The following is a 22,141-nucleotide window of genomic DNA, read 5'->3' as shown; positions in this document are numbered from 1 at the left end:
AAACACAACGCCTGACTAAGTATCAACCAACTGGTTACGTTACTCCTGCCCTGGACAATGTAAAAATTGTGGTTAGTATGTAACAATGCATTCCTTCAAAAAAGCTCCAGCACAACAGAGCTAGAGCATGATCCATTCACGTGAACTAGCTTCTATTGAACCCAGACGTTTGCCTGGAAAGAAATTTTGAATATTCTCTGTTTCTAGCTTGACCTTTTAATTAAGTTTCATGGTCATCAATGATAATAAAACTGACTTTAATAACATTAGAAGGTACAGGCATGAGTGGATAGGACTGGTAAAAATATCTGCAGATGGGGCCGGGCGTGGTGGCTCGCACATGTAATCCCAGCACTTTGGGAGACCGAAGCGGGTGGATCACGAGATCAAGAGATCGAGACCATCCTGGCCAACATGGTGAAACCCTGTCTCTACTAAAAATACAAAAATTAGCTGGGCGTGGTGGCAAGCACCTGTAGTCCCAGCTACTCGGGAGGCTGAGGCAAGAGAATCGCTTGAACCCAGGAGGCAGAGATTGCCATGAGCTGAGATGGCGCCACTGTACTCCAGCCTGGTGACAGAGTTAGACTCCATCTCAAAAGAAAAAAAAAAAAAGTCTGCAGATGGATGAGAACTACTGTGGGCTGAAGACTAACATATTTATGAGACTGATTTAATCTCAAAATCAATATGATTAAGCAAGTAGGGAGATGCACTGTTGGTGAATTTAAAACCACAGATCAGTCGAGATACATTTAGTAATTACTCTGGGCTTCAGTTTTATCTGAATGGCAAACTATCAAAACTATTGAAACAAGAAGACTAAAACAGGCAAGGTGGAGGGAAAAGCTATAAGCAACATAACTCACTAAGAGAAAGTTTATATGAAGTTTTCAAAGCTCGGTCCAAATTTGGCAAAGAAGCAAAAAAGAGAACAGTGGCAAAAGAGTTGGAAGAGAAAAGGCTGTCTTTAAAAATGATGCAGTCTGGCACCACCTAGTGGTGCCACACAGATTCCTGCACTAGGACAAGCACCTTGTGTCAACATGAGTGACTAAAGATTTCATTAAAAATTTTTCCCTGAAGTCAGCACTACTTTGGTAATAAATTTTGACGCGCTAAAAATGTCCTAAAACATGTGGATTTAGAATCTAAATTAGACAAAGCACAGACAGGAGGACAGAACACATCATCCTGTAACAAGAATTGAGAAGCCTCGTCACCAGCTGGCTAGAAAGATTAGCAGCTCTGAGAAAACTCAATTCTGGGTTTTTAAAACCTCAAACGCTTTAGTTTATGAAATTAAAAATAAACAAGCAGCAAAAATGTTCTTGGACAGGAATGCAAAACTAGCATGAATAACTGGAGAAGTCATCAAAAACAAAGAAAAAAGAAAAATTTCAATATGACACACTAGGGACAAAAGAATGCAGAATAATTAACTATGGCAGAAATCCGAAAAGAATCCTGCTATCACCGTGGACATCAAGCTAAATAGAGATTGTATTACTTAGCATGTTACAAAAAAGAAGATCTGGCCGGGTGCAATGGCTCGTGCCTGTAATCCCAACACTTTGGGAGGCCGAGGCGCGTGGATCACGAGGTCAAGAGATCGAGACCATCCTGGCCAACATGGTGAAACCCCGTCTCTCCTAAAAATACAAAAATTAGCTGGGCTTGGTGGCGCACGCCTGTAGTCCCAGCTTCTCGGAAGGCTGAGGCAGGAGAATCGCTTAAACCTGGGAGGCAGAGGCGGAGGTTGCAGTGAGCCGAGATCTCACCACTGCACTCCAGCCTGGCAATAGAGCAAGAAAAGAGAAAGAAAGAAAAAAGAAAGAAAGGAAGAAAGAAAGAAAGAAAGAAAGAAAGAGGACCCTTCAACAAGAACATGGCATAAGGTGAGTTCATTTTATCTGGACTAATTATAGTTTAGAGGGTCTATAATTACAAAGGCATGGATAATCTGAATAAGGTTCAAAGAAAATGAAGGCAATGATTAAAGGAGAAAATTCACAGTGCTTCTGGCATGAGACACTTCCTGTTCCCACACTCCCAGCCCATGACAACATAGATAGGTAACATTTATCAAATGCTCACTACGGGTCAGGCCCTGAACCAAGTGCCTGTAAAGGTCCACCTCATTCATGTCTCAAAACAACCCTGGCCAGGCACGTTGGCTCACACCTGTAATCCTAGCACTTAGGGAGGCCAAGGCAGGAGAATCACTTGAGGTTAGGAGTTCCAGGCCAGCCTAGCCAACATGGCAAAACCCCATCTCTACTAAAAATACAAAAATTAGCTAGGCGTGGTGGTGCACTCCTATAATCCCAGCTACTCAGGAGGCTGAGGCACGAGAATCGCTTGAACCCGGGAGGCAAAGGTTGCAGTGAGCCGAGATCGTGCCACTGCACTCCAGCCTAGGCAACAGAGGGAGATTCCGTCTCAAAACAAACAAACAAAACAAAAAAACCCTATAAAAAAGATACTATTATTCTCATTTTATAGATGCAGCAACTGAGGTTTAAAGAGTTAAGTTCAAGGTCACTTGGGAAGCAGGTAGCAGAGGCAGGGCTTTTCCCAGGCCAATTTACCCCTTCCATCAGGGCTGTAGCTCTTATTCTTTAAGCAATATTCTTCCTGTCCTCTAGCAGACTTCCTCATGCCTATACACTCAAGTCTTGAGATGACTTCCTACCAAAGCAGGAAATATGAAAGGGAGAGGAGCACAGTGAGACTCTTCCGCCCAGATCACCTAAAATAAGACGCTAAAGCTGAGGGCCTTTGAAAGTGAATTCTTCCCCTCATCTTTCAGAAGAACTGAGGCCTGGGGGAAATAAGTGATGCGCCCAAGGTCACACGGTGGAGCTCTGCCTAGAAGCCTGGTGTTCAGACATCGGTTTAGGGATCTCGATGATTTTACACAAGTAAAACGATGCACGAACCAGACAAGAGAAAGTGCACTGACTTCCTGAGCTCAACTCTGGCCAGCTTGATCCAAATTCCCTTCTGCCTGACTGACTTCGGAGACTGAGGACTGGCTTTGGACCTGAGAATCTCCTGAATCTTGAGCCTAGCAGGTCTTCTGCTCATTCTTGGTCACGGAACACCCTAATCTCTAGATTCACTAGATGCTTACATCTGCCTAGTTTTGTCCCAACCCCCAGCAAGTCCCACTGCTGTTCAGGTTTCAATGTGATACCTTGCCCAAAGCATTTGCCTTCTAATTGTTTCCTATTTCCAACCTCTCTCTCCCCACCCCAAACCCCAAACATTCCAAATCATTTTGCATGCCAACCACTTTAAATCACACTTCTAGTAAAAACTTCAAAGCTCTTCATCACATCTGATGAATACAAGCCTCTTTAACCTGGGCTTCATGAGCCTCCAATATCTAGCTTGAAGCTACCAATTCACACACATCTCTAGCTGGGCATGTTGGCTCATGCCTGTAATCCCAGCACTTTGAGAGGCTGAGGCGGAAGGATCGCTTGAGCCCAGAAGTTCCAGACCAGCCTAGGCAACATAGCGGGATCCCATTTCTTCAAAAAAATTAGCCAGGTATTGGTGGCATGTGCCTGTAGTCCCAGCTACTTGGGAGGCTTAGGCAGGAGAATCACTTGAGCCCAGCAGGTCAAGTCTGTAGTGAGCTGTGATAGCACCACTGCACTCCAGTCTGAGTGAGACCCCATCTCGAAAAAAAAAAAAAAAAAAAAGGCTGGGCACGGTGGTTCACGCCTGTAATCCCAGCACTTTGGGAGGCCGAGGCAGGCTGATCACAAGGTCAGGAGACCGAGACCGTCCTGGCCAACATGGTGGAACTTCGTCTCTACTAAAAATACAAAAATTAGCCAGGTGTGGTGGTGCACACCCATAATCCCAGCTACTCAGGAGGCTGAGGCAAGAGAATTGCTTGAACCCGGGAGGTGGAGGTTGCAGTGAGCAGAGATCACACCACTGCACTCCAGCCTGGGCGATAGAGCGAGACTCTGTCTCAAAAAAAAAAAAAAAAATACAGGCTCTTCCAAAACTGAACTGTCAGTGAGAGGGAAGTGGATTTTAAAAGTCAAAGAAACAATGTCGTCTGAACAGTTAACTAACTTTTCAAAATCCATACATGAAAGAGTCTCAGAATAAAGATATTACCAATTGCTATCTAGGTGGGCATACCAAATATTATAAGACACCAGGCTGAATACAGGCAGGAGCATTCTGACTATGTTAAATATGCAACTAGACCATGCTTAACTATTATAACATAAGCCTCATTTTAAGCCAAAGGTAAGGAATTCTCATTATATCATGAGCAAGTGAAAATGATTCACTTACAGAAAATGTCCACTTGATTCAAAATGACAAACTAGACACTGAGGTAATGTAGCACGGATCGTTAGTCATGTCATTCATCCGGCAAAAATGTAAGCCACTGGCAAGTTTACAAAATGCTTTTGAGATAGTATCATACACCAAATGCAATAAAATAATGCCATAGGCAAATAGTTGTTAAGTTGAGGAAGTCCTTCAAAGGATCTCTTCTTTCCACTTTCTTTTTCCTGTTTACCAAATACCTAAGTTCTCTCCAGGTTTCTAACTTTTTCTCTCCTACTTCTCTTTTACGCTTCCTATTTGGGTAGTATAGGGTAGTGGAAAGAGGGCTGGCCTGAAAGACAGATGACCTGGCTTCAAATCTCAGTCCCATCACTTAGAAGCTATGTGGTGACTTTGGACACAAAGAACAGGAAACCCTTGAGCAGAGCCTAGAAGGAGAATGAGTTCAGTTCTGCCAAGCAACAAGTGAGAATGGCATTCCAGGCAAAGAGAACAGCCTATGCAAAGGTGTGGCAGTGTGAAGGAGGGACCAGGACAATAGGCTCAGAGCAAGAGGGTGCATGAGGAAGTGGAGGAGAGGCTGAGAAAGGGAGCAAGCTAACGACAGGCACTGAACTTATTTCCTTTTTATTTTTTTAATTTATTTTATTTATTTATTTTTTGAGACAAGGTCTCACTCACTCTGTCACCCAGGCTGGAGTGCAGTGGTGCAATCAGGAAGCTTATGGCAACCTCGACTTCCCAGGCTCATGTGATCCTCCCACCTCAGCCTCCCGAGACGCTAGGACCACAGGTGCACACCACCACAACCGGCTAATTTTTGTATTTTTTGTAGAGATAGGGTTTCGCCATGTTGCCCAGGCTGTTATTTCTTTAGGTAACAACCATTATATATAGCACTTATCTTGTGTTAGGTACTATTCTACGTACTTTACCAGTAATTACTCAAATTTAATTCTTGTAACACTATGCAGGAAGAATTAATTACATTCACCATTTTACAGATAGGGAACAGAGGCATGTGAGGGGGTTAAGGAGCTTTAAGGTTGCAAAGCTGGTTAGAGGCAGAGCCAGGAATCAAACTCTGAAGTCTATGCTTGTAATCTCTAGGCTATGCTGCCTCAGCGGCCCCAACAAGGAAACTGAAGCTTGAGCTAAGATTTGCTCAACTTACACGTCAGCCTCAATGTGAGGTTCAAATAAGCAACTGCAGGCTTTACTGGTCGATATTAAGTTAAAGGGTGTGCCCATCTATTCTCCCTATTCTCTCACTACCTACCTGTCCCTGTCCTATTCTGCCTCTTTCAGAATAGATAGTGGCTGCACTAAGCCTTTAAGCATGCTACGTATCCTGTCTGAGCCTCTGTTTCCCCACTTAAATATGAAGCCAATTACGGAACCTAGGTCCAAAGTAGTCGTTGATCACTGCTAGGAGGTGTTCCCTGCCTGGTCAACGTGGGCACCCAGTAAATCAGAGCTGCGTGTGGTGGTTCACACCTATAATCCTAGCACTTTGGGAGGCTGAGGCAGGAGGATCCCTTGAGCCCAGGAGTTTGAGACCAGCCTGAGCAACCAATGTAGGGAGACCCCCATCTCTATTTTTTTTTTTTTTTTGGAGTCGGAGTCTCTCCCTGTCGTCCAGGCTGGAGTGCAGTGGCTCAATCTCAGGCAACTTCCACCTCAGGCAATTATCCTGCCTCAGCCTCCCAAGTAGCTGGAATTATAGGCACATGCCATTGCCCCCGGCTAATTTTTCTGTTTTTAGTAGAGACGGGTTTTTCCCATGTTGGCCAGGCTGGTCTTGAACTCCTGACCTCAGGGATCCACCTGCCTCAGCCTCCCAAAGTGCTGGGATTACAGGAATGAGCCACCATGCCCGGCCAACCCTGTCTGTATTTTTTAAAAAACAAATAAATAAAAGAGACAGAGTCTCACTCTGTCACCCAGGCTTCATGCAGTGGTACGAACATAGCTCACTGCAGCCTCGAACTCCTGGGCTCAAGTGATCCTCTTGTCTCAGCCTACCAAGTAGCTAGGACTACAGGTGCGCACAACCACGCCTAATTATTGTCTTTTTTTTGAGACAGAGTCTTGCTCTTGTCGCCCAGGCTGGAGTGCAGTGACGCGATCTCAGCTCACTGCAACCCTCACCTCCCAGGTTCAAGCAATTCTCCTGCCTCAACCTCCGGAGTAGCTGGGACTACAGGCGCCCACTACCACGCCTGGCTAATTTTTGTGTTTTTAGTAGAGACAGGATTTCACCATGTGCCCAGACTGGTCTCGCACTCCTGGCCTCAAGTGATCTGGCCGCCTCGGCCTCCCACTGGGATTACAGGTGTCAGCCACTGTGCCCAGCCTATTTTATAATATCTCTTGAATGAATAAATGAGTCCCTATTATATCAAATGAGGTAGTGTGCATTTAAAGCATTTAGCATGGTACCTAGCACAAAGTAAGTGCTAGTCCCTAGCCCTTTGTCCCACACAAAGGCAGAATGGGGTCCAGTGGAGGGCAGCACTAGCCAGCATCTGTCCTACTTCCTTCTTCGCACCCCTTCATCAGCACGCACGCACTCATCACTCACCCCTGCCTGTCCTAGAGCTGAGTAGTGGCACCCATGCCATCCATAGGCACTACTTAAAACCCATGGGAGAGGCCGGGCACGGTGGCTCATGCCTGTAATCCCAGCACTTTGGGAGGCCAAGCCAGGCAGATCATGAGGTCAGGAGTTCAAGACCAGCCTGACCAACATGGTAAGACCCCGTCTCCACTAAAAATACAAAAATTAGCCTGGCGTGATGGCAGGCGCCTGTAATTCCAGCTACTCAGGAGGTTGAGGCAGGAGAATTGCTTGAACCCAGGAGACAGAGGTTGAAGTGAGCTGAGATCATGCCACTGCACTCCAGCCTGGGCGACAGAGCGAGACTCCATCTCAAAACAAACAAACAAACAAACAAACAAACAAAACCCATGGGAGAGCACAGCGGTAAAAAGGTAGATAACAGGCCAGGCGTAGTGGCTCATGCCTGTAATCCCAGCACTTTGGGAGGCCAAGGCAGGTGGATCACCTGAGGTCAGGAGTTCAAGACCAGCATGACCAACATGGAGAAACCCCATCTTTACTAAAAATATAAAAATTAGCAGGGCGTGTTGGCACATGCCTGTATTCCCAGCTATTCGGGAGGCTGAGGCTGGAGAATCACTTGAACCCAGGAGGCAGAGGTTTTGGTGAGCTGAGATCGTGCACTCCAGTCCGGGCAACAAGAGTGAAACTCCATCTCAAAAAAAAAGGTAGATAACAGTCTTACTTCTGAAACAGGAATAGAAGTTTCTTGTTGCACTAATATAGAGTATAGAACTATTACCCTGTACAACTACACTGCCCTCCAGGGTTTACATCCTTGAAGGGGATGGTTTGCCTGGTCCTAGGGAGCCTAGGATTTAAGATTTTACTGAAAATGCCAGAATTGTTCTATCTGTCTTCCCCTTTAGAAAGTTCCTTCTGTTATGGACAACTTACATCCACTTGTATGCTGGAGTGATCTGCAATGTTGGTATTTAATACAATCATAATCCCACTTAGGTATGTGAAAACATTTAGAATGCCAAACAACAGGAGAAGGAGGCTTTGTTTTCAATATAAGATAGTATTAGGATCTCTTACAACTTCCTATTTGGCTTTTCTTACTGATAGATTGAATTATTAGAGTAAAATTCCAGCCTAGATAAGAAATAACATAGCCGTTTAGCCTCCTGGCAAATTACACTCAGCACCCACTTTCTCAAAAATGACAAACAACAAATCTTTCAAGTGGAAAAATCTTCCAAAGCATCCAGCCAATTGTGCAATGCAGCAAGTAGTGCAGGAGATTTTTCCCCCTATCTCTGCAATAAAAAGAAAAAAAGTCTGAACTTATTAGCATAAGGTAACATGACTCATATGTTAACTGCCACCGGTTCTGAAATTGAGTCCTTCTTGAAAAGCCACCTACATTTGACCTCAATAAAGTCAAGAATTCTACAAGTACTCTCTCTCTCCTTTTTTTTTCAAAATGCATCTGCCATCTCCTTGCATCAGCACCTTGCTCATTAATGGACAACATAAAAAGCAGGCAGGAGAATAAAACTAATCACTTACCTGAGCCCTATCATCATAAATCAAACTATGATTACTTTCAACAGCATATGTGAACATGCTTTACAAACAGGTTTTTCCACTGGAAATCTGAGGTTCAGTGAGGTGTAATGGCTTGATAAATCACAACAGGGCAGTGCCCATGGTAACCAGAGCCTCCTACTTTAGGCCAATTATAGTCCCTCCTATATCTTCCTTTGTGCCAGGGACTATGCATTCCATGAATCCTTATAAGAACTCTGCAGGGTCAGCATTATTAGTCTCATTTTACCAATGAGAAAATAAGGTCCAGAGAGTTATGTATCTTGTCCAAAGTAGAAGTATTTTAGCTAGAATTCAAGCCCAGGTCTGTCTTCTTTCAAAGCCGATGCACTTTCTACTACTGCTCTACTACTCAAAGTGTGGTCCTTGGGCCGGTGGCACAGGTATCATCACCTGAGAGTTTGTTATTAATACAAAATTCTCAGTTCCATCCCAGAACTAATGAATCAGAACCTACATTTTTCCAAGATTCCCCAGGTCATTTATGTAAAATTAAAGTTTGGCAAGCTTTGCACTATACCATCCTGCCTCTCTGAATGTCACTACTATTATCCTTTTCTATAGATCAGTGGTTCTCAATGTGGTCATGGAGGTTGGGTAGGGAGAAAGAGGAGATTGGAGGGTGTCCTCCCTACCCCAGGGACACTTGACAATGTCTGAAGACATTTTTGGTTGTCACAACAACTGGGATGGGGTGGGGGAATGCTACCGGCATCTAGTAGGTAGAGGCCAGAGATCCTGCTAAACATCCTAGAACATACAAGACAGCTCCCCACAACAAAGAATCATCCAGCCAAAATGTCAATAGTGCCAGGGTTGAAAAACCTTGCTCTAGCTGATAATATTGTCCAACATCTTTGGGTCTGGAATCTACTTAATGAAGAAAAAAGAGCTTTTCCTAGCAAAATTGCGGCTGAAAAATGTCATACAAAATCCCTTTCCTGGATGGACACAGTGGTTCACACCTGTAATCCCAGCACTTTGGGAGACCAAGGAGGGCAGATCACCTGAAATCAGGAGTTCAAGATCAGCCTGGCCAACATGGTGAAAACCCGTCTCTACTAAAATTACAAAAATTAGCCAGGCATGGTGGCACGTGCCTGTAATCCCAGCTACTTGGGAGGCTGAGGCAGAAGAATTGCTTGAGCCTGGGTGACAGAGGTTGCAGTGAGCTGAGATCACACCATTGCTTTCCAACCCGGGCGACAGAGCGAGACTCCGTCTCAAAAAAAAACCCCAAAAAACTAAAATCCCTTTCCTTATAGGCTAGTCTCTCTTACCCTCTCACAACATCTAACATCTATCAAATAGTAGCTTAGATCAGAGATCAGCAAACTATGGCCCACAGGACAAATCCAACCCACCACCTATTTTTGTGTGGCCTGAGAACTAAGAATGATTTTTACTTTTTTTTTTTTTTTTTCTTGAGACGGAGTTTCACTCTTGTTGCCCAGGCTGGAGTGCAACGGCGTGATCTCAGCTCACCACAACCTCCGCCTTCCAGGTTCAAGTCATTCTCCTGCCTCAGCCTCCCGAGTAGCTGGGATTACAGGCGTGTGCCATCACGCCCAGCTAATTTTTCTATTTTCAGTAGAGGCAGGGTTTTACATATTGGCCAGGCTAGTATGAAACTCCTGACCTCGTCATCTGTCCGCCTCGGCCTCCCAAAGTGCTGGGATTACATGCGTGAGCCACAGTGCCCAGCCTGTTACATTTTTTAATGTTTATTTTCTTGTGAAAATTATGTGAAATTCAAATTTCTGTGTCCATAGAGTTTTCTTGGAACACAGTCATGCCCATTGTTTACATTTTGCCTAAGGTTTTTTTTTAAACATCTTGATATATAATTCATATACCCTAAAATTCACCCATTTAAAGTGTATAATTCAGTAGTTTTTAGTATATTCAGTGTGTACAACCATCACCAGTCAGTTTTAGAGTATTTTCATCACTTCATAAATAAAACCTTGTATATTTCAGCTATCACACCCTCTACCCCACCCATTTTTGCCAGCCCTGAACAACCACTGATCTAATTTGTCTCTGTAGATATGCCTATTCTAGATTTGAATATGAATGGAATCATATGTGTTCTTTTGCGGCTGGTTTCTTTCACTTAGCATAGTGTTTTCAAGGTCCATCCATGTTGAAGCACGTGCTGGTACTTCATTATATTTTATTGCCAAGTAATTCCATAGTAAGGATAGACCACATTTTGTTTATCCATTCATCAGCTGATGTATATTTGAACTGTTTCTACCTTCTGGCTATTATGAATAATACTACTATAAACATTGACATATAAGTTTTTCTTGTAAACCTATGTTTTCATTTCTCTTGAGAAGACATCTGTAAGTTGAATTGTGGGGTTATATGGTAACTCTGTGTTTAACTGTTTGAGGAACTGCCACCATGTTTTTCTTTTTATCTTTTTTGAGACTGGGTCTCACTCTGTCGCCCAGCCTGGAGTATAGCACCACAATCACAGCTAACTGCAACCTCAAAATTCTGGGCTCAAGGAATCCTACCACCTTGGCCTCTCAAGTAGCTGTGACTACAGAGGAACGCTACCACACCCAGCTAATTGTCTTCCTTTTTTTGAGACAGGGTCTTGCTTTGATTACCAGGCTGGAGGTGCAGTGGTGCAGTCATGCCTCACTATAGCCTCTCCCAGGCTCAAGTGATCCTCCCACCTCAACCTCCCAAGTAACTAAGACTACAGGTGCAAGCCACCACGCCTGGCTAATTTTTAAATTTTTTGTAGAGAAAAGGTCTCACTTTGTTGCCCAGGCTGGTCTCAAAATTCTGGCTTCAAGTGATCCTCCCACCTTGGTCTCCCAAAGTGCAGGAATTACATGTATGACCCACCATGCCTGGCTAACTAGTTTGCTTTTCAAACTGGCTGCACCATTTTACGGTCTTACCGGCAGTGTAAAAGGGTTCACATTTCTCCACATTTGTTTTTTGTTTTTGTTTTTGTTTTTTCCAGACAGAGTCTTGCTTTGTTGCCCAGGTTGGAGTGCAGTAGCACCATCTCAGCTCACTGCAACCTCCACCTCCCAAGTTCAAGTGATTCTCATGTCTCAGCCTCCAGAGTAGATGGCACTACAAGAGCATGCCACCACGGCTGGCTAATTTTTGTATTTTTAGTAGAGACGGGGTTTTGCTATGTTGGCCAAGGTAGTCTTGAACTCCTGGCCTCAAGCAGTCCACCTGCCTCAGCCTCCCAAAGTGCTAGGATTACAGGCATGAGCCACCACACCCAGCCTAATTTTTGTATTTTTAATATAGACAGGGTTTCACCATGTTGGCCAGACTGGTCTCAAACTCCTGGCCTCAAGTGATCCATCCACCTCAACATCCTGAAGTGCTCAGATTACTGGTGTGAGCCACCTCAACTGGCCCTTTGATCCATTTTAAGCTTTTTTTTGGGTGGGGGACGGAGACTCACCCTGTCACCCAGGCTAGAGTGCAATGGCGTGATCTCAGCTCACCCCTGGGTTCAAGCGATTCTCCTGCCTCAGCCGCCCAAGTAGCTGTGATTACAGGTGCCCGCCACCACGCCCAGCTAATTTTTTTTTTTTTTTTTTTTTTTTTTAGACGGAGTCTCCCTCTGTCGCCCAGGCCGGAGTGCAGTAGTGCAATCTCTGCTCACTGCAAGCTCCACCTCCTGGATTCACGCCATTCTCCTGCCTCAGCCTCCTAAGTAACTGGGACTACAGGCGCCCGCCACCACGCCCAGCTAATTTTGTTTTTGTATTTTTAGTACAGACAGGGTTTCACCATGTTAGCCAGGATGGTCTTGATCTCCTGACCTCGTGATCCACCCACCTCGGCCTCCCGAAGTGCTGGGATTACAGGCATTGAGCCACCGCACCCGGCCTACTTTTTGTATTTTTAGTAGAGATGGGGTTTCACCATGTTGGCCAGGCTCGTCTTGAACTCCTGACCTCATGATCCACCTGCCTTGGCCTCCCAAAGTGCTGGGATTACAGGTGTGACCCACCGTGCCCAGCCATGAGTTAATTTTTGTATATAGTGTGAGGTAAGGGTTTAATTTCTTTTTTTTTTTTTGCATGTGGCTATCCAGTTGTCTCAGCTCCATTTGTTGAAAGGACTATTCCAGCCAGGTGCGGTGGCTCACACCTGTAATCCCAGCACTTTGGGAGGCTGAGGCAGGCGGATCACGAGGTCAGGAGTTCGAGACTAGCCTGGCCAACATAGTGGAACCCTATCTCTACTAAAAATACAAAAATTAGCCGGGCGTTGTGACAGGCACCTGTAGTCCAGGTACTCAGGAGGCTGAGGCAGGAAAATCACTTGAACCCAGGAGGCGGAGGCTGCAGTGAGCCAAGATTGCACCACTGCACTCCAGCCTAGATGACAGAGCGAGACTCCATCTCAAAAAAAAAAAAAAAGAAGAAGAAAAAAGAAAAGAAAGGACTATTCCTTCTCACAGTCTGTGGCATGTAGCAAGACAAGACAAGACAAGACAAGACAAGACAGTTCTCCCCCACTGAATGGTCTTGGCACCCTTGTCAAGAATCAGGTGACCATGAACTGTCAACTCTATTCCACTGGGTTTATTTCTGGACTCTCAATTCTATCCCGCTGATCTATACATTTATCCTTATACCAGTACCACCCTGTCTTTTTTTTTTTTTTTTTTTGAAATGGAATCTCGCTCTGTCCCCCAGGCTGGAGTGCAATAGCACGATCTCGACTCACTGCAACCTCCATCTCCTGGGTTCAAGGGATTCTTGTGCCTCAGCCCTCCCAAGAAGCTTGGACTACAAGTGTGCACCCCCACGCCCGGTTAATTTTTGTATTTTTGGTAGAGACAAGATTTCGCCATGTTGCCCAGGCTGGTCTCGAACTCCTGTCCTCAAGTGATCTGCCTGCTTTGGCCTCCCAAAGTGTTGGGATTATAGGCATGAGCCACGGTGCCTGGTGACGTTGTCTTGATTAGTTGTTTTATAGTATGTCTTGAAATCACAAAGCGTGAGTCTTTCTGCTTTGTTCTTTTTCAAGATTTAGCTATTGTGGGTCCCTTGCGATTCCATAGGAATTTATGAATTGACTTGTCAATTTCTTTTTTTTTTTTTTTGAGATGGAGTTTCGCTCTTGTTGCCCAAGCCGGAGTGCAGTGGCGCGTGATCGCAGCTCACCACAAGCTCCGCCTCCCAGGTTCAAGCGATTCCCTGCCTCAGCCTCCAGAGTACCTGGGATTACAGGTATGCGCCACCACACCCGGCTAATTTTGTAGTTTTAGTAGAGACGGGGTTTCTCCATGTTGACCAGGCTGGTCTTGAACTCCTGACCTCAGGTGATCCACCTGCCTTGGCCTCCCAAAGTGCTGGGATTACAGGCATGACCCACCACGCCTGGAGACTTGTCAATTTCTACAATGAAATAAACTGGGATTCTGACAGGGATTATGTCGAACGTGTAGATCAATTTCCAAAATACTGCCAACTTGACAACGTTATGTCTTATGATCCATGAACAAGAGCTATTTTCTATTTATTTATTTATATCTTTTTTCTTTTAAAAATGTTTTACAGGCCAGGCACGGTGGCTCACACCTGTAATCTCAGCACTTTGAGGGGCCAACATGGGAGGATTGCTTGACGTCAGGTTCAAGACCAGCCTGGGTAACACAGGGAGACTCTGTCTCTACAAGAAATTTAAGAAAAAAAAAAAAAGGCCGGGCGCGGTGGCTCACGCCTGTAATCCCAGCACTTTGGGAGGCCGAGGCGGGCGGATCACGAGGTCAGGAGATCGAGACCATCCTGGCTAACACGGTGAAACCCCGTCTCTACTAAAAATACAAAAAAAAATTAGCCGGGCGTGGTAGTGGGCGCCTGTAGTCCCAGCTACTCGGGAGGCTGAGGCAGGAGAATGGCGTGAACCCGGGAGGTGGAACTTGCAGTGAGCAGAGATCACGCCACTGCACTCCAGCCTGGGCGACAAAGCAAGACTCCGTCTCAAAAAAAAAAAAAAAAAGCTAGGGATGATCGCGCATGCCTGTGGTCTGAGCTGCTTGGGAGGCTGATATAGGAGGATCACTTAAGCCTGGAAGGTCTAGGCTGCACTGAGATATGATTGCACCACTGCACTTATTCTCACTTCAGTGCAAGTCCGAGAAAAAAAAAAAATCAATTAATTAAATATTTTTAAAGGCCAGGCCGGGAGCACTAGCTCACGCCTGTAATCCCAGGACTTTGGGAGGCTGAGGCGGGTGGATCACCTGAGGTCAGGAGTTCGAGACCAGCCTGGCCAACATGGTGAAACCCCCTCTATACTAAAAATACAAAAATTAGCCAGGCATGGTGGTGCACACCTGTAGTTCCAGCTACTCCGGAGGCTGAGGCAGGAGAATCTTTTGAACCTAGGACTCAGAGGCTGCAGTGAGCCGAGATCATACCACTATGCTCCAGCCTGGGCAACAAAGCAACATTCCATCTCAAAAAAATTAATTAATTAATTAATTAAGGCCAGCGCGGTGGCTCACGCCTGTAATCCCAGCACTTTGGGAGGCCGAGGCAGGTGGATCACGAGGTCAGGAGATCGAGACCATCCTGGCTAACATGGTGAAACCCTGTCTCTACTAAAAAAATACAAAAAATTAGCTGGGTGTGGTTGCATGTACCTATAGTCCCAGCTACTCAGGAGGCTGAGGCAGGAGAATCGCTTTAACCTGGGAGGCAGAGGTTGCAGTGAGCCGAGATCGCACCACCGCATTCCAGCCTGGACGACAGAGTGAGACTCCATTTCAAAAAAAAAAAAAAATTAATTTAAAAAACAAAACCAAAAATGTTTTACAGCTTTTAGAGTATAAGTTTTATACTTTCTTTTACTCAACTGTCAGAGGATGGAAAAAAAAGATATCTCTTTTGTTATAAGTATTTTTATTTTTTAGGTTATTGTAAATGGAATTTTCTTAATTTCCTTTTCAGATTGTTCATTCCAAGTGGATACATTTACAACTGAGTTTTGTGTAATGATCTTGTATCCTATAACCTTACTAAACTAATAATTTATTAGTTCCAATACTTTGGTAGTGGATTCCTCAGGGTCTATATGCAAGATCATGTCATCTGCAGAGATGATCTTACTTGTTCCCTTCCAACATAGATGTATTTTATTGCATTTTCTTGCCTAATTGCCCTCGCTAGAACCTCCAGCACAATGCTGAATAGCAGTAGTGAAAGTAGACTTATCTCTCTTTTTCCTAATCTTAAGGATAAGCATACAGTCTTTCACTATTTTTTGTTTGTTTGTTTGTTTGTTTTGAGCTCTGTCGCCCAGCCTATTGTGTGCAGTAGTGCTATCTCAGCTCACTGCAACCTCTGCCTCCCAGGTTCAAGCAATCCTCCCACCTCAGCCTCCCAAGTAGCTACAATTATAGGTATGCACCACCACACCTGGCTAATTTTTTTTTGTATTTGTAGTAGAGACAGGGTTTCACCATGTTGGCCAGGCTGTTCTTGAACTCCTGACCTCAAGTGATCCCTCCAACCTTGGCCTCCTAAAGTGTTAGGATTACAGGCGTGAGCCACCGTGCCCGGCCTCAGTCTCACTGTTATGAAGTTAGCTGTGGGTTTTTCATAACTGCTGTGTATCAGGTTGAGGAACTGCTCTTCTCTTCTTAGTTTATTTAGTGTTTTTATCATGAAAAACATGCTGAATTTTGTCAAATGCTTTTTCTGTGTCTACTGAGATGACAAGGTGATTTTTGTTTTTTATTCTATTGATATAATGCATTACATTATTTACACTAATTCATTTTTGGATGTTAAACCAACCTGGCACTCCTGGAATAAATTCTGCTTGTTTATGGTATATAATTATTTTTATATGTTACTGGATTCAGTTTGCTAGTATTTTTATTGAGGATTTTTGCTTCCACATTTGTAAGATATATTTGTCTATGGTTTTCTTTTCTTGTAATGTCTTTTCCTGGTTTTTGGCAACAGGGTAATACCAGTCTCATAAAATTCGTTTGTAAGTATTTTCTCCTCTTTTTCATTTTTGAAGACTTTGTGAAGAACTGTATTAATTTTTCTTGAAATGTTTGATAGAATTCAGTGGTGAAGCTATCAGGACCTCTAGTAGGTACAGGCCTGGGCTTTGCTTTGCTTTGCTTTGCTTTCTTCTTTTTTTTTTTTTTTTTGAGATGGAGTCTCACTTTGTCACCCAGGCTGGAGTGCAGTGGCGCGATCTCAGCTCACTGCAACCTCCAACTTCCCAGGTTCAAGCGATTCTCCTGCCTCAGCCTCTCGAGTAGCTGGGACTACAGGCGCACGCCACCATGCTCGGCTAATTTTTGTATTTTTAGTAGAGATGGGGTTTCACCATATTAGACAGGCTGGTCTTGAACTCCTGACCTCGTGATCTGCCCACCTCGGCTTCCCAAAGTGCTGGGATTACAGGCATGAGCCACTGCACCCAGCCTCTTTTCTTTTTTTTAAGAGACAGGGTCTCACTCTCTCACCCTGGCTGAAGCACTGTGGCACAATCATAGCTCACTGCCTCCTCAACCTCCTGGGATCAAGTGATCCTCACACCTTAACCTCCTGAGTAGCTGGGACTCCAGGCTCACACCACCACGCCTAGCTGAGTTTAGATATAGTATGTATATTTTAGAGTTGGGGTCTCTCTATGTTGCCCAGGTTGGTCTCAAGCTCCTGGCCTCAAAGGATCCTCCTGCCTTGACCTCCCAAAGTGCTGAGATTACAGGCAACAGCCACTGTGCCCAGGTCTCTCTCTCTCTCTCTATTTATTTATTTATTTTTTAAGGGTATACTATCCTACCCAAACTTATATTTTTAAATTCCATTAGACTCATATTACCAAGCATATAAACAAATCACACATAACATGAAATAGAAAAAAACATGAAGACTTCCTTTGCTTTTGGAAAACAACTGAGAAACAACAAAATTCTTTTCAGAAATACAGAAAAAAATTGTTTTCATAGTGTAGCTAATATGCCCCCCTTAGACATTAAGACACTTTTCTGTTTGTACCCTTAATGCAGCCATATTTTTACTCTTTATAAAAATCAAGGCTCTCAATAAAAACAGTATCTCACTCACTAATCATTAAATTGCATCACTGAAAATGTAGTTATACACACCAATTTCTAACTTCTTAGAATACTCTGCACAATCAATTATAATCACTGAAACGAATAACTGCTCAAAAACGCAGAATGGCTTCAATTGCACTATGATTTGGTAGTCAATATTCCTGTTTTCCAGTAAAAAGGAGATTTCATAAACAAACATTGGGCTCCTTAAGGTTTCATCAATCAAGAGAATCTTTCTGAGCAGCTTCTGAGCAAACGTTTCTTAACAGGCTGATCACACATCTAGGGTCTTCACTCCTCACAATAGCACTGCCAGACACAATCATGTTAGCTTCTGCCTCTGCACACCTATGGACAGTGTCAGGATCTATTCCACCAGCGCCCTCTATAGCCAAAGATGGGAACTGGATCCTCAACCAGTGAACCTTTAACATCATATCTTCCAAGAATTTATGCCCTCCAAACCCTGGTTCCACTGTCATAACCAAGGTCATACCTAGTTGATTAGCCCATGGTGCCAAATACTGAACTGAGGTTCCTGGTTTTATGGCAAGGCCAACCTTCATCCCATTCTCTTGAATGTCTTTAATCAAAGCCCCTGGGTTCTCAGTTTCCTCGAGATGAAAGATGTACTGATTGGCTCCTCTTATAGCCATTGGCTTTACCCACAGTTCTGGCTTGGACACCATCACATGCATGTTCGTCCATTACATCCCGGTGGAGATAATCGACCCCAGAGTCTAGCATCCAGAGGCACTGGGCCCCTAAATTGGCCAGGTAGCATTGAGGATGGACAGGCCAATCTTGCAGCCCGATGCCATACTACTGGTTCCCAAGGGCAAGTTACCCCACGAGTCCCCTCAATTACTAATTTAACATCTTTACTTGTTATAGGTCTATTCAGATGGTGTCTCTTCTTGGGTCAATTTTGGTGGTTTATGTCTTTCTAGGAGTTTGTCCATTTTATTGAAGTTATCTAATTACTTGGCATTCAACTGTCATTTTACTTTTTTTTGTATGTGTTTCACATCTTTTTTTTTTTTTTTCAGGGCAGGGATGGAGTCTCGCTCTGTCACCCAGGTTGGAGGGCAGTGGCACGATCTCTGCTCACTGCAACCTCCGCCTCCCGGGTTCAAGCAGTTCTCCTGCCTCAACCTCCCGAGTAGCTGGGGTTACAGGCACCCGCCATCATGCCCGACTAAATTTTTGTATTTTTGTAGAGATGGGGTTTCACCATGTTGGCCAGGCTGGTCTTGAACTCCTGACCTCAGGTGATCCACCCACCTCAGCCTCCCAAAGTACTCCCAAAGCCACTATGCGGTGGCTGAGGCAGGAAAATCGCTTGAACCAGGGAGGCAGAGGTTGCAGTGAGCCGAGATTGCACCACTGCACTCCAGCCTAGGCAACAGAGCGAGACTCTGTCTCAAAAAGAAAAAAAAAATTAACTAATTATTTCTTCACCCAGTTCAAATCTGTTATTGAGTCCTGAGTCCCTCTAGTTAATTTTTAAATTTGTTATTGTACTTTTTTTTTTTTTTTTTGAGACAGAGTCTTGCTCTGTTGCCCAGGCTGGAGTGCAGTGGCACGATCTCAGCTCACTGCAACCTCCGCCTCCCAGGTTCAAGGAATTCTCCTGCCTCAGCCTCCCGCGTAGCTGGGACTACAGGTGCCGGCCACCACGCCTGGCTAATTTTTGTATTTTTAGCAGAGACGGGGTTTCACCATGTTGGTCAGGCTGGTCTCGAACTCCCGACCTCAGGTGATCCGCCCGCCTCAGCCTCCCAAAGTGCTGGCATTACAGGTGTGAGCCACCGCGCCCAGCTGTTATAGTACTTTCAACTCCGGAATTTTCATTTGATTCTTTTTTTATAATTTCTATATCTTTATGGATATTCTTTAATTGATGCAATAGTGTCATACCATCCTTTAGTTCTTTGTCATCATATTTTTCCTTTAGTACTGTGAATATATATATATAGGCTAGTTTGAAGCCTTTTTCATTAATTTGGCCCCTTGTCTCACAGGCAGTTTCTGTTGCCAGCTTTTTTCCAGTGTATGTGTCATATTTTCCTGTTTCTTTGTATGTCTCACAATTTCTTGTTGGAAACTGGACATTTTAGATAATATACTGTAGCAACTCTGGGGATTGGTACCCCCTCTCCAGGGCCAATTGTTATTTATTTGTTTAGAGACTGGCTGGATTATCTGAGTGAAATCCATTTCCCCTGAAAAGTGTTAAGGCCTATGATATTGCTCTTCAGGGAGGTGCAGCTTTGGGTATGCTCACAGTCACCCTGGGATGACAGTGGTTTTGGTAGGGTTCTCTTCTATTCTCTCCTTGACCACACCCAGCTATGAAGCTCCACTAATTGTGGCATATTGTTCTATTATTTTCAACAACACACTGAGGCATAACTTGCTCTTACTCTACAAACTGATACAATCAAATTGTGGCTGTTTGGAGGAAAGCATTTTTTTCCACCTCCGCCACATACCTTACTTTTCAAATTGTTTTTTATTGATTCATAATAGTTGTACACATGTTGGGGGTACCTGTAGTATTTCGATACACTAATATACAATGTATAATGATACAACCAGGACAGGAGGGACATCCACCACCTCAGAGGTCTGTGGTCAATGTTTTGTTTTGTGACAGGACAGAGCTTCACTCTGTCACCCAGGCTGGAGGGCGGTGGCGTGATCTTGGCTCACTGCAACTTCCACCTCCCGGTTCACGTGATTTTCCTGCTTCAGCCTCCCAAGTAGCTGGGATTACAAGTGTATGCCCCCATGCCCAGCTAATTTTTGTGTTTTTAGTAGAGACGGGGTTCACCATATTGGTCAAGCTGGTCTCAAACTCCTGACCTCAGATGATCTGCCTGCCTCAGCCTCCCAAAGTGCTGGGATTACAGGCGTGAGCCACCATGCTGCGGTCAATGTTTGATACTTCTTCTGATCCTAGAAGGGCTTCTTCCAGCTGTCTTATTCCCCAATTCTTTCCAGCAAACCAGGAGGCCTACAGTCTAGGCTGCATCTCCATTAAATCCGCAGATCTCCCAGTTGCCTCTTACCAAAACCTTCACATCTCCAGATTGCCCTTAGGCATGAATTTCTCCACACTGTGTTGCAAATGAAGTCACTGCCATTGGAAAGAGATTAGGAGCTATCTGTTTTAGGGCCTGCTTCTCTCCTGAGGCAAAATCCCAGAGCCAAGGCTCTGGAGCTGTGGGGAAGGACCCTGCAAAGCTTCTCTCTGAGAAATACCCTCACTCTAGGAACTGAGCACTTGGTGGAAGGAGGCAGGGGACCGCAATAACCTGAGGCTCAGCCTGCAAGAACTGGGGGATGAGCAATTGGGGCACCAGTAATTTCAGTATGTCATGTCCAAGGTACAGTCCTGTTCCACAAGTAGGGACTAGGTGGAGGAAGGAAGCTCCAACTTTTCACTGGGCACAGTGGCTCACGCCTATAATCCCAACACTTTGGGAGGCCGAGGCAGGTGGATCACCTGAGGTAGGGAGTTCCAGACCAGCCTGACCAATATGGAGAAACCCTGTCTCTACTAAAAATACAAAATTAGCCAGACATGGTGGCGCAAGCCTGCAATCCCAGCTACTTGGGAGGCTGATGCGGGAGAATCACTTGAACCCGGGAAGCAGAGGCTGTGGTGAGGCGAGATCACACCATTGCACTCCAGTTTGAGCAACAAGAGCAAAACTCCGTCTCAAAAGAAAAAAAAAAGGGAGCTCCAACTTTCAATTGCACTCACACAGGTTTTAACCTCAGCAACAAGTAGCTCTAGGTAGGATGAGAAATGCTGATGTCCTGCTTTTCCTGGGAAGAAAGCATTTGATTGGGAGCTGGGGGAGCAGTGCCCGGTATTACAGTTTGCAATAGTCTGGAGTAGAAGCTCCACCTCACTAAGCTAGGAGTGGGTAAGGAGGGAATGATCTTGGTTCAAATACCATACCCTCTCATCTTTCTTACCGAATTTGTAGATTTTCTTGAATAGGTGTTTCTTCATTTGTTGTTTGCCCTCAGGACCATTGCCGGAGGGTTTAAATAGTTGATTTTAAAAAAGAATTTTTGGGCCAGGCGTGGTGGCTGCATCTGCAATCCCATCACTTTGGGAGGCCAAGGCGAGTGGATTGCTTGAGCTCAGGAGTTCAAGATCAGCCTGGGCAACATGGCAAAACCCTGTCTTTACAAAAATTAGCTAGGTGAGGCTGGGCGCGGTGGCTCACACCTGTAATCGCACCACTTTCCCACCACTTTGGGAGGCCCAGGTCGGCTGGTCACGAGGTCAGGAGTTCGAGATCAGCCTGCCCAATATGGTGAAACCCTGTCTCTACTGAAAATAGAAAAATTAGCCAGACGAGGTGGCGCACGCCTGTAATCCCAGCTACCTGGAAGGCTGAAGCAGGAGAATCACTTGAACCTGGGAGGTGGAGGTGGCAGTGAGCCAAGATCGCGCCATTGCACTCTAGCCCGGTGCACTCTGGGTGACAGAGCGAGACTCAAAAAAAAAAAAAAAAAAAAAT

At 44.8% G+C, this 22,141-nt stretch overlaps 1 protein-coding gene and 1 pseudogene across 7 annotated transcripts in view; both read right to left on the bottom strand.

Moving 5' to 3' along the window:
• Nucleotides 1–22,141, bottom strand: part of NF2 (NF2, moesin-ezrin-radixin like (MERLIN) tumor suppressor) — a 93,957-nt gene that overhangs the window by 70,189 nt on the left and 1,627 nt on the right. The gene's annotated exons all lie outside the window — the stretch shown is intronic.
• On the bottom strand, nt 15,389–18,934 carry LOC129529409 (ribulose-phosphate 3-epimerase-like; annotated as a pseudogene).

This window comes from Gorilla gorilla, chromosome 23 (genome assembly GCF_029281585.2).
Source record: "Gorilla gorilla gorilla isolate KB3781 chromosome 23, NHGRI_mGorGor1-v2.1_pri, whole genome shotgun sequence".
Taxonomy (NCBI): domain Eukaryota; kingdom Metazoa; phylum Chordata; class Mammalia; order Primates; family Hominidae; genus Gorilla; species Gorilla gorilla.
The sequence above is the reverse complement of the archived record's forward strand: the minus strand, read 5'-3'. Positions and strand labels throughout refer to the sequence as shown.